This window comes from Rhinopithecus roxellana, chromosome 6, assembly GCF_007565055.1.
Source record: "Rhinopithecus roxellana isolate Shanxi Qingling chromosome 6, ASM756505v1, whole genome shotgun sequence".
Taxonomy (NCBI): Eukaryota; Metazoa; Chordata; class Mammalia; order Primates; family Cercopithecidae; genus Rhinopithecus; species Rhinopithecus roxellana.
Genome location: NC_044554.1, coordinates 49147774 through 49164804, shown reverse-complemented (window position 1 = coordinate 49164804; position 17031 = coordinate 49147774). Strand labels below are relative to the sequence as shown.

The following is a 17031-nucleotide window of genomic DNA, read 5'->3' as shown; positions in this document are numbered from 1 at the left end:
GGAGTTCCAGTCCAGCCTGGCCAACATGGTGAAACCCTGTTTCTGCTAAAAATACAAAAATCAGCCAGGCATGGTGGCAGGCGCTTGTCATCCCAGCTATTTGGGAGGCTGAGGCAGGAGAATTGCTTGACCTCAGGAGGAGGAGGTTGCAGTGAGTTGAGATCCCACCACTGCACTCCAGCCTGGGTGACAGAGCGAGACTCCATCCCAAAAAACAAACCAAAAAGTTGGGGTGGGGGCATCCTATCCCCTTCTTTTTCCCCTCTTACTGCTGGCTGAAATACAGATGTGGCCATTTTGAACCATACCTGCTCTAGGGATGGTAGAGCAGTTTTCTTTTTTTTTTTTTTTTTTGAGATGGTGTCTTGCTGTGTTGCCCAGACTGGAGTGCAGTGACATGATCATGGCTCATTGTAGTGCTTTGACCTGCTAGGCTCCAGCAATTCTCCCATCTCAGCCTCCCGAGTAGCTGGGAGTACAGGTGCATATCGCCATGCCTGGCTAATTAAAAAAAAAAAAAATTTTTTTTTGTTTTTTTTTTGAGATGGAATCTCGCTCTGTCGCCCAGGCTTGAGTGCAGTGGCACGATCTCGGCTCACTGCAAGCTCTGCCTCTTGGGTTCACACCATTCTCCTGCCTCAGCCTCCTGAGTAGCTGGGACTACAGGCACCTGCCAGCACGTCTGGCTAATTTTTTGTATTTTTATTAGAGACGGGGTTTCACCGTGTTAGCCAGGAGGGTCTCGATCTCCTGACCTCGTGATCCGCCCGCCTCGGCCTCCCAAAGTGCTGGGATTACAGGTGTGAGGAAAAAAAATTTTTTTAGAGATGATGTCTTATCATGTTGCCCAGGCTGGTCTTCAACTGGTCTCAATTGATCCTCCCACCGTAGCCTCCCAAAGTGCTGGGATTACAGGTGTGAACCACCAAGCCCAGCTAGAGCACTAGTTTAGGAGTCTAGTTTTCTGACTCCTTTGGAGCCACATGGGTTTTTTTAATGAGAAATAATCATTGGCGATTTTTCTTTTTTTTTGAGGTAGTCTCACTCTGTTGCCCAGGCTGGAGATTAGTGGCATGATCTTGGCTCACTGCAACTTCCACCTTCTGGGTTCAAGCAATCCTCCTGCCTCAGCCTCCCAAATGGCTAGGACTACAGGTGTGCACCACTGCACCTGGCAATTTTTTTTGTTTTGTTTTTTTGTTTTTGAGACAAGTCTCACTCTGTGGTCAGGCTGGAGTGCAATGGCACGACCTTGGCTCACTACAACCTCTGCCTCCCAGGTTCAAGCAATCCTCCTGCCTCAGCCTCCCGATTAGTTGGTACAGGTGCGCACCACCACACCCAGCTAATTTTTGCATTTTTAGTAGAGTCTGGGTTTCACCATGTTGGCCAGGATGGTCTTGATCTCTTGACCTCATGGTCTGCCTGCCTCGGCCTCCCAAAGTGCTGGGATTACAGGCGTGAGCCACCACTCCCGGCCAATTTTTGTATTTTTTAGTAGAGACAGAGTTTCACCATGTTGCCCAGGCTGGTCTCGAACACCTGGTCTCAGGTGATCCACCCACCTCAGCCTTCCAAAATGCTGAGATTACAGATATGAGCCACCATGTTCGGCTTTATCAGTAATTTTTAGGGCCCTTTTATTTTGGGGACTCTATGACAGCAGGTTTATCCATGTCCTAGATAATAGAGCTGCATACATTTCCAGCTCTCGTTTTGTAATTCGAATTGGAATGTTCCCCTTCCCATTCATTTTATAGGAGTTTTCATGTTATCTTGATATTAGAAGATGATGTCGGTCGGGTGTGGTGGCTCACGCCTGTAATCCCAGCACTTTGGGAGGCTGAGGCGGGTGGATCACGAGGTCAGGAGATCGAGACGATCCTGGCTTAACACAGTGAAACCCCGTCTCTACTAAAAATACAAAAAATTAGCTGGGCGTGGTGGCAGGCGCCCGTAGTCCCAGTTACTCGGGAGGCTGAGGCAGGAGAATGGCGTAAACCCAGGAGGCGGAGCTTGCAGTGAGCTGAGACGAAATGGCGCCACTGCACTCCAGTCTGGGAGACACAGCGAGACTCTGTCTCAAAAAAATAAAAAAGTAAAAAAAAATAAAAAAGAAGATGATAGCTGTGAGACTTTTATTGTCTCTCTTACTAGGGAAGAGAGGAAAAAATAAAATTAATAAACAAAGATTTTATCTTTGGAAAAATAAACTAGTGATAGACAAATCTCTGGTGACACTAATCAATATTAAAGAGAAACAAATTGTTGGAAAACTCTCTAAAAATAGATCTAGGAATTTAATTTTTTGTTGTTACTATTTCATAGCAACCATGAATTTATTGGGAAGGAAAACTTCTTCTTTTTTTCTTTTTTTTGGAGTGGGAGTCTTAATTTGTTGCCCAAGCTAAAGGGCAGTGGTACCATCTCCGCTCACTGCAATGTCTGCCTCCTGGGTTCAAGCACTTCTCCTGCCTTAGCTTCCCTAGTAGCTGGGATTACAGACGCCTGCCACCACACCCAGCTGATTTTTGTATTTTAGTAGAGACAGGGTTTCACCGTGTTGGCCAGGCTGATCTTGAACTCCTGACCTTGTGATCTGCCCACCTTGGCCTCCCAAAGTGCTGGGATTACAGGTATGAGCCCCTTCCCCCAGCCTATTATTACTTTTTCTTGAGACAGGGTCTTGCTCTGTTGGTCAGGTTGGAGTGCGGTGGCGTGATCATAGCTCACTGCAGCCTCAACCTCCCAGGTTCAGGCCATCTTTCTACCTTGGCCTCCCAAAGTGCTGGGATTACAGGTGGGAGCCACTCTGCTAGCCTTTGTACCACTATAAAATAAAGTCAGCCCTTCATATTTGGAAGGGATTGGTTCCAGGACACAACCCCTTTGTATTAGTTCATTCTCATAGTGCTATAAAGAACTACCTGAGAGTGGGTAATTTATGAAGAAAAGAGGTTTAATTGACTCACAGTTCTGCAGGTTGTACAGGAAGCATGGCTGGGGAGGCCTCAGGAAACTGATAATCATGGCGGAAGGTGAGGGGGAAGCAGGAATGTCTTACATGGCCAGAGCAGGAGGAAGAGAGAGAAAGACGGGAGGTGCTACACACTTTTAAACAACCAGCTCTCGTGATAAGTCACTCACTGTCATGAGTACAGCATGATAGGGAAAACCTACCCCCATGATCCAGTCACCTCCCACCAGACCCACCTCCAACACTGGGGATTATAATTTTTTTTTTCCCTGAGATGGAGTCTTGCTTTGTTGCCCTGGCTGGAGTGCAGTGGTGCAATCTCAGCTCACTGCAACCTCTGCCTCCCCGGTTCAAGCAGTTCTCCTGCCTCAGCCTCCCGAGTAGCCGAGATTACAGGCGTGCACCACCACACCCAGCTAATTTTTGTATTTTTAATAGAGACGGGTTTTCATCATGTTGGCCAGGGTGGTCTCGAACTCCTGACCTCAGGTGATCCGCCCGCCTTGGCTTCCCAAAGTGCTGGGATTACAGGTGTGAGCCACCGTGGCCAGCTGGGGATTATAATTTAACATGAGATTTTGGCGGGGACACAGACCCAAACCATATCACCCTCATACCCAAATCTGCCATACTCAAGTCCCACAGTTGGCCTTGCAGAACTGTGTGTACGAAAAGTTGGGGTTTTATATATTTGAGTTTCACACCCCTCAAATATTGTGTTTTCTGAGTTCAGTTGAAAAAATAAAACCTGCATATAAGTGGACCTTCGAAGTTCAAACCCATGGTGTTTGAGGGTCTATGTAGTGTATTTTCCCCCACTGATCTAAAATGGAAATTTATAGAGAAATCTTGAAAAAGTAATAGGCATAACAAATATCTGAGTTAGAAACGTGTCATGATTAAAGGACAATTTGGAAGAAAATATGTATAACCAAAATGACCTAAATAGGAAGAAGGGAACAAATGACATAAAACTCCAAAAGGATTATTCTTTATATATATATATATGATTTTTTTTTTTTTTTTTTTGAGACAGAGTCTTGCTCTGTCGCCCAGGCTGGAGTGCCATCATGCGATCTTGGCTTACTGCAACCTCTGTCTCCCTGGTTCAGGTGATTCTCTTTCAAACAATTCTCCTGCCCCAGCCTCCTGAGTAGCTGGGATTACAGGCGCCCACCACCATGCCCAGCTAATGTTTTTATGTTTTTTTTTTTTTTTTTTTTTTTTTGAGGTGGAGTCTTGCTCTGTCACCCAGGCTGGAGTGCAGTGGCCGGATCTCAGCTCACTGCAAGCTCCGCCTCCCGGGTTCCCGCCATTCTCCTGCCTCAGCCTCCCAAGTAGCTGGGACTACAGGCGCCCGCCACCTCGCCCGGCTAGTTTTTTGTATTTTTAGTAGAGACGGGGTTTCACTGTGTTTCGCCAGGATGGTCTCGATCTCCTGACCTTGTGATCCACCCGTCTCGGCCTCCCAAAGTGCTGGGATTACAGGCTTGAGCCACCGCGCCCGGCCGTTTTTATGTTTTTATTTTTATTTTTGAGATAAAGTTTCGTTCCTGTTGCCCAGGATGGAGTGCAATGGTGCACTCTAGGCTCACTGCAACCTCCACCTCCTAGGTTCAAGCGATTCTCCTGCTTCAACCTCCCGAGTAGCTGGGATTACAGGCACGTACCACCATACCTGGCTAATTTTTTTTGTATTTTTAGTAGAGATGGGGTTTCACCATGTTGGTCAGGCTGGTCTTGAACTCCTGACCTCAGGTGATCCACCCATCTTGGCCTCCCAAAGTGCTAGGATTACAGGTATAAGCCACTGCACCCGGCCAATTTTTGTATTTTTAGTAGAGACGGGGTTTCACCATGTTGGCCAAGCTGGTCTCAAACTCCTGACCTCAGGTGATCCATCCACCTTGGCCTTCCAAAGTGTTGGGTTTACAGGCATGAGCCACCGTGCCTGGCCCCAAAAGGATTATTCTAAAAGGAGTCTACACCCACAAGATTTGTAAATGAGTCATTTTTATGGAGATTATTTCTACTGTTTATTTGGGGTTTTTTGAGATAGAGTCATGCACTGTCACTCAGGCTGGAGTGCAGTGGTGCAATCTCGGCTCACTGCAAACCGCCTGCTGGTTCACGCAATTCTCCTGCCTCAGCCTCCTCAGTAACTGGGATTACAGGAGTACACCACCACACTCGGCTAATTTTTTGTATTTTTAGTAGAGCCAGGGTTTCACCGTGTTAGCCAGGATGATTTCGAACTCCTGACTTTGTGATCTGCCCGCCTCTGCCTCCCAAAGTGCTGGGATTACAGGCGTGAGCCACCACGCCTGGCCTACTGCTTATAATTCTCTCTAGAACCATATGGTAGAAACTGCAGGTAGAAATCTACCACAAGATAGAAATCTATGTAGTTGAATGTGCAAAGGACTCCAATTCCTGATGTCCAAACCTGATCCAGGAAACCAGATACAGAACCTTTTACAAAGACACAAAATCTTTTTGTAGAAACAAAAGGAAAAGCCAGCTGGGCGGCTGGGCATGTTGTCTCATGCCTTTAATCCCAGCACTTTGGGAGGCTAAGATGGGAGGATCCCTTGAGCTCAGGAATTCAAGACCAGGTTGGGGAACATAGACCACATCTCTACAAAAACGAACAAAATTAGCTGGGCATGGTAGCACGCGCCTGTGACCCAAGCTCCTCAGGAGGCTGAGGTGAGAGGATTTCTTGAGCTTTGGAGATCGAGGCTACAGATCACACTACTGCATTGCAACCTGTCTCAAAAAAAAAAAAAAAAAAAAAAAAAAAGGCAATCCCATGTTATAAAAGAAAAGGATTGTTTTTCCTCCCACTCAAAAAAGAGCATGATTAACTGGGCATGGTGGCATATGCCTGTAGTTCCAGCTACTCGGGAGGCTGAGGTGGGAGGATCACCTGAGCCTGGGGAGGTTGAGGCTGCAGTGAGTCGTGATCATGCCACTGCCCTCCAGCCTGGGCAACAGGGTGAAACCCTGGCTCAAAACAATAAAATACCATAAGCTGGATCTAAGAGTAAATTTTAAAAAGTCTCAGTGGCTGTGTCCAATAATTCAAAATAGATTGATATGAAGCTTACTGTTTAAACATGTTAATAACTAAAATGATCATTGGATAATTTTCAAATAAAATCACATAGAAACATTCAGTGTCCCCCTCCACAATACATTAAACCATAAGGAATATCAATTTTAGACAAATATCATACTTGTTTGTTTGAACTCTACAGGCAAGTCCATTAACCTTGTAAAACAGGAATTCTAATTTACTAAGTTATATAAACTAGGATATCCCAAAGTTTTAAACAATAACTTCAAAGGTAGAAATGGTCAAGCATACAAAAAGCATCATTTTAAACTTTATTAAATTTCTTTTACTCTCACTTTGTAAGTTTTGAATAAATTTATTTTTAAAATTATTTTATTTTGTGATGGAGTCTCACTCTGTCGCTCAGGCTGGAGTGTAATGGCATGATCTTGGCTCACTGCAACCTTCGCCTCCTGAGTTTAAGTGATTCTTCTGCCTCAGCCTCCCGAGTAACTGGGATTACAGACACTCGCCACCGCTGCCCGGCTAATTTTTGTATTTTTAGTAGAGACAGGGTTTCACCATGTCAGCCAGGCTGGTCTCGAACTCCAGACCTCGTGATCCGCCCGCCTCAGCCTCCCAAAGTACTGGGATTACAGACGTGAGCCACCGTGCTTGGGTGTTTTTTTGTTTGTTTTGAGATGGATTCTTGTTCTGTCACCCAGGCTGGAGTGCAATGATACGATCTCAGCTCACTGCAACATCCACTTCCAGGTTCAAGTGATTCTCCTGTCTCAACCTCCTGAGTAGATGGGATTACAGGTACCCGTCACCATGCCAAGCTTTGTATTTTTAGTAGAGATGAGACTTAGCCATGTTGGCCAGGCTGGTCTCAAACTCCTGACCTCAAGTGATCCACTTGCCTTGACCTCCCAAAGTGCTGAGATTACAGGTCAGCCACCACGCCCGGCCTACAGGTAAAATTTTTTTAAAAAAAGAGATGGGAGTCTCACTGTTTCCCAGGCTAGAGTGCAGTGGAGCAATCCTGGCTCACTGCAGCCTCGATTTCTGACCTCAAGTGATCCTCCCGCCCCAGCCTCCCGAGTATCTGGGATGACAGGAGCAAGCCACCATGCCTGGGTCCCAGACATCATTTTTATGCAGGGGTTCCTCCAAGGTAAATATTGAGATGGGGTACCTCTCACTCCTTGCCTATGAAATGGGAATCATGACATCTGTTTTGGGGACTATCACGAAGACTGAAGCATAGGCCTTAATATAAAAATAAAATTTTTAGTCGGGCACTGTAGCTCACACCTGTAATCCTAGCAGGAGGATTCATTGAGCCCAGGAATTCAAGTCTAGCCTGAGCAACACAGGGAGACCCCATCTTTACAAAATAGAAAATAAAAAAATTACCCTGCATGGTGGTGCGGGCCTGCAGTTTCAGCTACTGGGGAGGTTGATGGTGGGAGGATGGCTTGAGCCCAGGAGTTGGAGGCTACAGTGAGCTATGATCGTGCAGCTGCACTCCAGTTGGGCGACAGAGTCAGACAGAGCCAGAGCATAGTCTTAAAAATTCTCGGCTAGGCGTGGTGGCTCACGCCTGTAATCCCAGCACTTTGGGAGGGCAAGGTGGGCGGTTCACCTGAGGTCAGCAGTTCGAGACCAGTCTGGCCACAATGGTGAAACCCCATCTCTACTAAAAATACAAAAATTTAGCTGGGCATGGTGGGGGGTGCCTGTAATCCCAGCTAATAGGGAGGCTCAGGCAGGAGAACCGCTTGAACCTGGGAGGCAGAGGTTGCAGTGGGACAAGATCATGCCACTGCACCCCAGCCTGGGCAAGGAGCGAAACTCCATCTCTAAATAAATAAATACATATATATATATATTTATATATATATGTATATATATATATTTTTTTTTTTTTTTGAGGCAGAGTCTCACTCTGTTGCCAGGGCTGGAGTGCAGTGGCCGGATCTCAGCTCACTGCAAGCTCCGCCTCCCGAGTTTACGCCGTTCTCCTGCCTCAGCCTCCGGAGTAGCTGGGACTACAGGCGCCCGCCACTTCGCCCGGCTAGTTTTTGTATTTTTAGTAGAGACGGGGTTTCACCGTGTTAGCCAGGATGGTCTCGATCTCCTGACCTCGTGATCCGCCCGTCTCGGCCTCCCAAAGTGCTGGGATTACAGGCTTGAGCCACCGCGCCCGGCCATAAATAAATATTCTTACGATGATCTCCCCAGGCAACAGACTTTCTAGGAAGGAGGCGCAGTGCCAGACCCAGGTGGGACTTGCGAGTTCGGGCCAGCCATAGCCCGTCCCACGGGATAGGACAGGGCTTGGGGAGATCAGATCAGACACGTGGGGTCCATGAGGGCCACCCTTCGCCATGGGGGACGTGTAAGAGGGCGCATTCACCCCCAGTTCTGTGTCACCCGAGCCAGGGCGCCACACCCTGCCAGCCCATGGCCACCTCCCATGTGACTGCAGCCGCGGCTGTGGCTGGAAGTACAGCGTGGCCTAACCGGAAGCATGGCGTCGTGGGGGGTTCTGGGAGTTGTAGTCCCGGGGAGTTCTTTTACGCAGTGTTTTGGGGTGCGGGACTGCAGTGCGCGCACTTCTGGACCCCAGGCTGTTCCCACCGCGACTGACACCTCAGACACGTGTGGGAGGGGCGGTGCGCTGGCTATGGGGCTGTGCTGAGTGCGCGCGTGGCCGGCATCCACCTGCTACAGAGCCAGCACTGCACTGGTATCCTGGGGCGGCTCCTCCCGACGTGTCCGCGGGTTGTCGGATACTGCAGAGTTGGGTTGGGGGACGCTACAGGTAGTGGGTCCTGAGCAGCGGCTGGCCCCTTATCTCACTGCCCCTCCCCGCAGCTCTGCCTCCTCGGACCCCACCGTCCCTTGGAAGCTCGCGCAGGGCACCTGCCGCAGTGACCACCTGGACGCAGGTGAGCTGGGGGCTCGTTCTCTGCACAGGGGACCCCGTTCTTCCCCAAGAGTGAGTTTGTTGCCGTCCCTTTCCCTGGAACTTCTCTGCCCATCCAGGTCCCTGAACTCCACTGCACTCCCGTGCCTGGGTCTCTGGGGGAAGATGGGGGCTGTTGGGGAAAGTCCCCGTCTCTTGCAGAGGGTAACCCCGTTCTTTCTCTCCAACCTGGCTCATGTAGACCCCCGATCGCAGCCAGTGGTGGGCACTGAGCTAGGAGGGAAACGATGGCAGGGTGTGGAGGGGTTATTTCAGGCGTCTGGGCTCATTCAAAACATATTGAGTGCCTGGATCCAATCTGGCGGGGCAAAGAGCTGGGGTCCCTCGTTGGATGCAGTCCTACAGAGGTGTTGGTCACGTTAATGTGAGGGCGATCCAGGGGTAGGCGCCCTGTTAGTTACCCCAACTATCAGGATGCATGGACACCCAGGGGAGGGAGGGTCAGTTTCAGCTGGGGAAGGAGTGACTTCAGGTCGGACTTAAATAAGATGTTGCAGATGAAAGGGCAATAGGGTCTTTCAGGACCAGGGAGGAGCATCCCTAAGGGGTAAAGATGGGTGACACTGAGAACTCGGCACAGGGGAGGCGCCTGGGGCCTTGAGGCTGGGGGCGGGGTGGGGGGCTAACTGGCAGGGTCCAAGGCTGTGGTCTCCCTCTTGCTCCAGTTGCAAATGCAGTACTTGAAGGCAGAGGCACGATCATATTTGGGTGTTGGTCAAAGCATCCCTGCAGGAAGTAGAGTTATGAGGGTTGGACTGAAGGTGTGAGAAAATTGAGTAAGGAGACGGGAGACGCCAGATGAAGGCGGGACAGTGCCAGCACCTCTGTTGCAGACTGAAGGAGGAGGCGGCGGCTGCGCCAGTTCCATGTAGACTGTTCTTTTCCAGCCCTTGGTGAAGAAGAGTGAGCAACACTCGGGGTGGTGTGAGGTGATGGAGTTAGCGGAGGATGTCTGTCTTTGATGCTTTTTTTTAAGATGAAACTGACTTGAGGTGGGGAAAGAATGAAACTGGTACTATGGTTTTAAATCTTGATAAGACCAAATGTTTTTGTGGTGGTTGTTTTTCTATCACGACTTGCCCTTGGGTCTTATTGAAAGAGGTTTTTCTTTTCTTTTCTTTTCTTTTTTTGAGACCGAGTCTCACTCTGTCACCCAGGCTGGAGTGCAGTGGCGCGATCTCAGCTCACTGCAACCTCCACCTCCCGGGTTCAAGCGATTCTCCTGCCTCAGCCTCCTGAGTAGCTGGTATTCCTGGCAGGTGCCACCACACACGGCTGATTATTGTATTTTTAGTACAGATAGGGTTTCACCATGTTGGTCAAGCTGGTCTCGAACTCCTGACCTCGTGATCCGCCCACCTCGGCCTCCCAAAGTGCTAGGATTACAGGTGTGAGCCACCTTGCCCGGCCTGAAGGAGGTTTTTCCTATGACATGTCCATAATTCTTTTTTGCTATTTTTGATTAGTAATATTAGAAGAGATCTAAATACACAGCAAAGTAAAAGAAAAAGAAACCTTTGTACTCATGATCCAGATTGAGCAGATGTCAAAAGTTTACTTCATTCTGAGCCGAATAGATGTGGAAAAAAAAGAAAGTATGCTGGGTTCAGATTTTCTACAGAGCTAAAACCTCATAAATACTGTTGACCCTTTGTACTCTCCCTCACTGAGATTAAACTGAAACTCAAAATTACTATATATCTTTTATTTGCGGGGGTTGAGTCTCTTGTCACCCAGGCTGGAGTGCAGTGGCCCGATCTGGGCTCACTGTAACCTCCGCCTCCTGAGTAACTGGGATCACAGGCGCCTACCACCACACGTGGCTAATTTCTGTATTTTTGGTAGAGACGGGGTTTCCCCATGTTGGGCAGGCTGATGTTAAACTCCTGACCTCAAGTGGATCACAGGCGTGAGCTACCACACCTGGCCAACATTGCTGTATATCTATGTTTTTGTTTATTTACTAGACAGGAGTGTAGCCATAATTAGTGTAAGACTGCTTTGTATGTTCATAACCTTTGCCTGTATTTCTTTCGGGGTTGTCTTTTTCTTATTTTTAGCATTTTTTTCATATATTTTAGATATGAATTCACTTTGAGTTGTGGACATTGCAGAAATCTTGAGTAGAATGTGATAAATTCCTGGCGTTTCTCTGATGGCTGTATTTTTTTAGGATGGATCCACTTAATGTTGAGTGGTTTATTCTGGTTTTGTGTTTGCCAATTTTAGTAATTTATATTTTCTAGGAAAGTGTCCCATTTAATTTTGAATTTGTGGCAATTGTTTATAGTAATCTTACAATTACAAAACTCGACCACGGCCAGGCGCTGTGGCTCACGCCTGTAATTTCAGCACTTTGGGAGGCTGAGGCGGGTGGATCATTTGAGGTCAGGAGTTGAATACTGGCCTGGCCAACATGGTGAAACCCCGTGTCTACTAAAAATACAAAAAAAAAAAAAAAAAAAAATCAAACCTCGACCGTATCTGATATTGTCTTTTTCATATCTTCTCTTGCTCAATTGTGCCTGGATTCTGGTTGATTTTATTAATCTTAAATACAAACCAATTATTTTATTAGTTTTAATAAAACCTTTCCAAGAATTAAGTTTTTTCTTTTTAACTTATTATTGTAGTCCTGATATATGTATTAAATAAAAAGTGAAACTTAATAACATTCAGCTCCGGTGGCTAGCGTGGAAAAAAGAATAGGGAGCATCCACCCCCATTTGTCCAGTCTGTGTCTCCCAGAAAAAGACATTTAAAAAGGAAAAAAAAGCACAAACCCCCGAAGATAAAAGCATATGAGGAGAGATTAAAAAGAAGAGAGGAACACTTGCTCTGTTTTACGGAATAAAGTGTTTTTCCACTTAAAACAAAAAAATACAGCAGGTTAAAAAAGAAATTTCTGCCACAAATGTATCACCTGAATCTAATCATGAGCTATTAAACCTAAACTGAGTAATGTTCTTTTTTCTTTTTTTTTTTTTTTTTTTTTTGAGACAATCTTACTCTGTTGCCCAGGCTGGAATGCAGTGGCACTGTCTCGGCTCACTGCAACTTCTGCCTCCCGGGTTCAAGTGTTTCTCCCGCCTCAGCCTCCCCAGTAGCTGGGATTACAGGCGCGTACCACCACACCCGGCTAATTTTTGTAGTTTTAGTAGAGACAGGGTTTCACAATGTTGGCCAGGCTGGTCTTGATCTCCTAATCTCAGGTGATCCACCTCCCTTGGCCTCCCAAAGTGCTGGGATTACAGGCGTGAGCCACCACGCCTGGCCTGTTTTATTTTTTATTATTATTATTTTTTTGAGATGGAGTCTCGCTCTGTCGCCCAGGCTGGAGTGCAGTGGCCCCATCTCGGCTCACTGCAAGCTCCGCCTCCCGGGTTCACGCCATTCTCCTGCCTCAGCCTCCAGAGTAGCTGGGACTACAGGTGCCCGCCACCTCGCCCGGCTAGTTTTTTGTATTTTTTAGTAGAGACGGGGTTTCATCGTGTTAGCCAGGATGGTCTCGATCTCCTGACCTCGTGATCCGCCTGTTTTATTTTTTAATAGAGACAGGGGTCTCGCTATGTTGCCCAGGCTGGCCTTGAACTCTTGTGCTCAAGGGATCCTCTCGCCTTGGCCTTCCTGAGTGCTGGGATTATAGGTGTGAGCCACCATGCCTGGCCCCAGTGGTTTTTTTTTTTTTTTTTTTTTGAGACGGAGTCTTGCTCTGCCGCCCAGGCTGGAGTGCAATGGCCAGCTCTCAGCTCACTGCAAGCTCCGCCTCCCGGGTTCACGCCATTCTCCTGTCTCAGCCTCCCCAGTAGCTGGGACTACAGGCGCCCGCCTCGTCGCCCGGCTAGTTTTTTGTATTTTTTAGTAGAGACGGGGTTTCACCGTATTAGCCAGGATGGTCTCGATCTCCTGACCTCGTGATCCGCCCGTCTCCGCCTCCCAAAGTGCTGGGATTACAGGCTTGAGCCACCGCGCCCGGCCAGCCCCAGTGGTTTTAATCGTAGCCCAAGTACATGCAGATTTGTAGTTATTTAGAGATCTCTTGCTGTGCATACCTGGGAAAATGCACCTAACATCTGCCGGCCATGTATAAGACAAACCATGTGACTATCAAGACCCCAAAGCTAGCTGGGCGTGGTCTAGCCTTATAGAGACGTGGGGAAACCCTGTCTCTACAAAAATACAAAAATCAGCCAGGCATGATGGCAGGGGCCTGTAATCCCAGCTACTTAGGAGGCTGAGGCAGAATCGCTTGAACCCTGGAGGCAGAGGTTGGAGATCGTGCCACTGAACTCCAGACTGGGTGACAGAGTGAGATTCCATATCAAAAAAAAAAAAAAAAAAAGACCCTAAAGCTCTCAGAGATACCTAGGAGCTGTCCCTGACCCCTCTCCTTCTGTGTAATGAACGCCAGCCATGCCACAGCCCTGGGATGGCCTCTAGCATGAGGGGCTATCTGCCTGCACAAAGCCTTGCCCAGGTGCCGTGCGTGTGTACTCTGCCACCTTGTGGTGGGACCTTTTTCATCAGCCCTGAAGTCCCTCCAGCTGCCTGCACAAATATGGTAAAATGTTAATATTTGGGAGATCTAGATGAGAAGGGTATTTGGAAATTCTTTGTACTATTCTTGAGACTTTCCTTTGAGTCTCAAGTCACTCAAGTAAAAAGTTAAAAAGCTAAAATCACTTATTGGAAAGGATTTGTTTAAACCCCCCCCCCAAAAAAAATTTGGTTTGTATTTAAAACTAATAAATTAGACAAACTTTAGTGTGCACTGATCAAGAGAAAACAGAAATAAGCTATTTTTAGAATGGAAGACAAGATAATTTCAGATACAGTAGATTTTCTTTTCTTTTTTTTTTTTTTGAGACAGAGTCTTGCTCTGTTGTCCAGGCTGGAGTGCAGTGGCGTGATCTTGGCTCCACTGCAATCTCCATCTCCCTGGTTCAAGCACCTCCCCTGCCTCAGCCTCTGAAGTAGCTGGGATTACAGGTACATGCCACCACGCCCGGCTAATTTTTTTGTATTTTTAGTAGAGATGGGGTTTCACTGTGTTGGCCAGACTGGTCTCGAACTCCTGACCTCAGGCAATCCGCCTGCCTCAGCCTCCCAAAGTGCTGGGACTACAGGTGTGAGCCACCGTGCCTGGGCTTTTTTTCTTTTTTTTTTTTTTTGAGATGGAGTCTCGCTCTGTTGCCCAGGCTGGAGTGCAGTGGCATGATCTTGGCTCACTGCTACCTCCACCTCCTGGGTTGAAGCAATTCTCCTGCCTCAGCCTCCTCGAGCAGATGGGACTACAGGCATGTGCCACCATGTCCAGCTAATTTTTTTTTTTTTTTTTTTTTGTAGTTTTAGTAGAGACGAGGTTTTACCATGTTGACCAGGCTGGTCTCGAACTCTTGACCTGAGGTGATCCACCCGCCTCGGGCTCCCAAAGTGCTGGGATTACAGGCATGAGCCACCGCGCCTGGCCAGTAGATTTTTAAAAAATGAGATGTTACTATAAATCATTTAATGGCATAAATCTGAAATTAAGTAAGACACATTTGTAGAAAACTGTAAATTGCTGGCCGGGCACGGTGGCTCAAGCCTGTAATCCCAGCACTTTGGGAGGCCGAGGCGGGCGGATCACAAGGTCAGGAGATCGAGACCATCCTGGCTAACACGGTGAAACCCCGTCTCTACTAAAAAGTACAAAAAACTAGCCAGGCGAGGTGGCGGGCACCTGTAGTCCCAGCTACTCGGGAGGCTGAGGCAGGAGAATGGCGTGAACCCGGGAGGCGGAGATTGCAGTGAGCTGAGATCCGGCCACTGCACTCCAGCTTGGGCGACAGAGCGAGACTCCGTCTCAAAAAAAAAAAAAAAAAATGTTTAAATGGGGGTCTTTAATTCATGGAGAGGGGGTGGGAGGGGTGAAGGAGGCCAAGCCCTGTTCTGCATCTGTGGAATCCCTTCTCTGCATTTCTCTTGCTGTTTTAATTTTGAGCATAGCTTACATTGAGGATTAGAATCGTTCACTAATTTAGCTCCTGCTATCCTCCCGTCTGGCGCCTCCCACCTTTTTTCCACATCTGTAGTTCCCCTCCTTAAATATCATGAGGTGGGAGTCCACATTTCCTACAGGGAAAAAAAAAACAGTCACTTCAACGCGCTGCTGGCGCACTCTCTCCCTGTCCCACACACACCTTACACCCTGCATTTTCATTCTCTCTGTGGCTCCTACCAGACTTTTCTGTGCCTCCTTTGCCCCTGCCAGGCCTCTTGCTAGGAATATCCTTCAGACATCAGATCACTGTTTATCTTTCGTGATTCTGCTCACCCGTGACCTCCTAGGAAGCTTCACTTGACAGTACGTTGGATCTGCCTGCTGTCTTCCTCGTGCCCGTTCTGTATGTAACCACATGTCTACTACTGCCTACGGTGTAGCCTTACGGTGCAACTCTCTTCATGTGTTCATCTGCAGCAACACTTCTAAGCACCTTTAGAACAGGAACGATTTTGTGTTCAGCCCTTGACCCCAAGCGCCTGGTAGAACACCAGCAGCGTGCCAGGTCCGTGAAAGGTGCTTGATTGTTGAAGGAATGAAGAGATCCAGTAGTGAGATTTTTTTTTGTTTTGTTTTGTTTTTTGAGATGGAGTCTTACTCTGTTGTACAGCCTGGAGTACAAGGGCAGGATCTTAGCTCACTGCAACCTACACCTCCTGGGTTGAAGCGATTCTCCTGCCTGAGCCTCCCTAGTAGCTGGGCTTACAGGCACCCACCAGCACATCCAGCTAATCTGTTTTTTGTAGAGACAGGGTTTCACCATGTTGGCCAGGCTGGTCTCAAATTCCTAACCTCAAGCAATCCGCCCGTCTCAGCCCCCCAAAGTGCTGGGATTACAGGCGTGAGTCACTGCACCCGGCCGAGATATTTTTTCTAATGATTTTTTTGTTTTCTCTTCCACAAAGTGTAGTCCCAGCTACTTGGGAGGCTGAGGTGGGAGGATCGCTGGAGCCCAGGAGTTTGAGGCTGTAGTGAGCCATGATTGCACCCCCATTCTCCAGCCTGGATGATGGAGTGAGACCCTGTCCCCAAAACAAAAATAAAGTGGTAATACAGGCATCAGGAGACAGCAGGGAGTCTGACTCTGAGGCCAGGATGGCTTGTGTGGACTCTAGTATTCTTCTGTTGGACATCTTAAAGATCCATAGGTCCATGTGAGAATAAGTCACTGCAGAAAATGCTGCTAGCTCTAAGATAATTCCTTTAATAATAAAGACCTCATGGCTGGGCGCGGTGGCTCATGCCTGTGATCCTAGCACTTTGGAATGTCGAGGTGGGTGGATCACCTGAGGCCAGGAGTTCAAGACCAGCCTAACCAACACGGTGAAACCCTGTCTCTACTAAAAATACAAAAAATTAGCCGGGCGTGGTGACAGGTGCCTGTAATCCCAGCTACTCGGGAGGCTGAGGCAGGAGAATCGCTTGAACCCAGGAGGCTGAGGTTGCAGTGAGCTGAGACTGCACCACTGCACTCCAGCCTGGCGACAGAGTGAGGCTCCATCTCAACAACAACAAAAAGGGCCTTATGCTTTGAGAAAATCCAGTTGGTATATGGAATGAAAGGGAGCATAGGTCGGGAGAACATAGGAAGTGTGGATAGTGAAGGCCTCGTGTAACCTGGGCCTCAAGGGAGGGACCGGGCACTTGGTTTTACTACTTTCTGGGACAGAGTTTCACTCCATCACCCAAGCTGGAGTGCAGCGGTGTGATCATGGCTCACTACAGCTTCAACCTCCCAGGCTCAAACGATCTTCCCCCCTCGGCCTCCTGAGCAGCCGTGATTACAGGCAATTAGACTTGAAACCACAAAATGAATCCTCCCTTCAAGCTTTTCTGCAATAGTTTTGTGATACAATACTCCAAGATTAACAAATTTATGGCCAGGCATGGTGACTCACGCCTGTAATCCCTGCATTTTGGGAGGCCGAAGCCAGCAGATCACCTGAGGTCAGGAGTTC

At 48.0% G+C, this 17031-nt stretch overlaps 1 protein-coding gene across 3 annotated transcripts in view; it reads left to right on the top strand.

Moving 5' to 3' along the window:
• The first annotated feature begins 8643 nt into the window (after window positions 1–8643).
• Window positions 8644–17031, top strand: part of LOC104682627 (putative oncomodulin-2) — a 51960-nt gene continuing 43572 nt past the window's right edge. For 2 of the 3 annotated variants that reach the window (XM_030932247.1, XM_030932249.1), the window contains exon 1: window positions 8644–8992. The gene's annotated coding sequence lies outside the window, so the exon portion shown is untranslated. The remainder of the gene's footprint in view (window positions 8993–17031) is intronic. The other variant, XM_030932248.1, reaches the window with a different exon arrangement.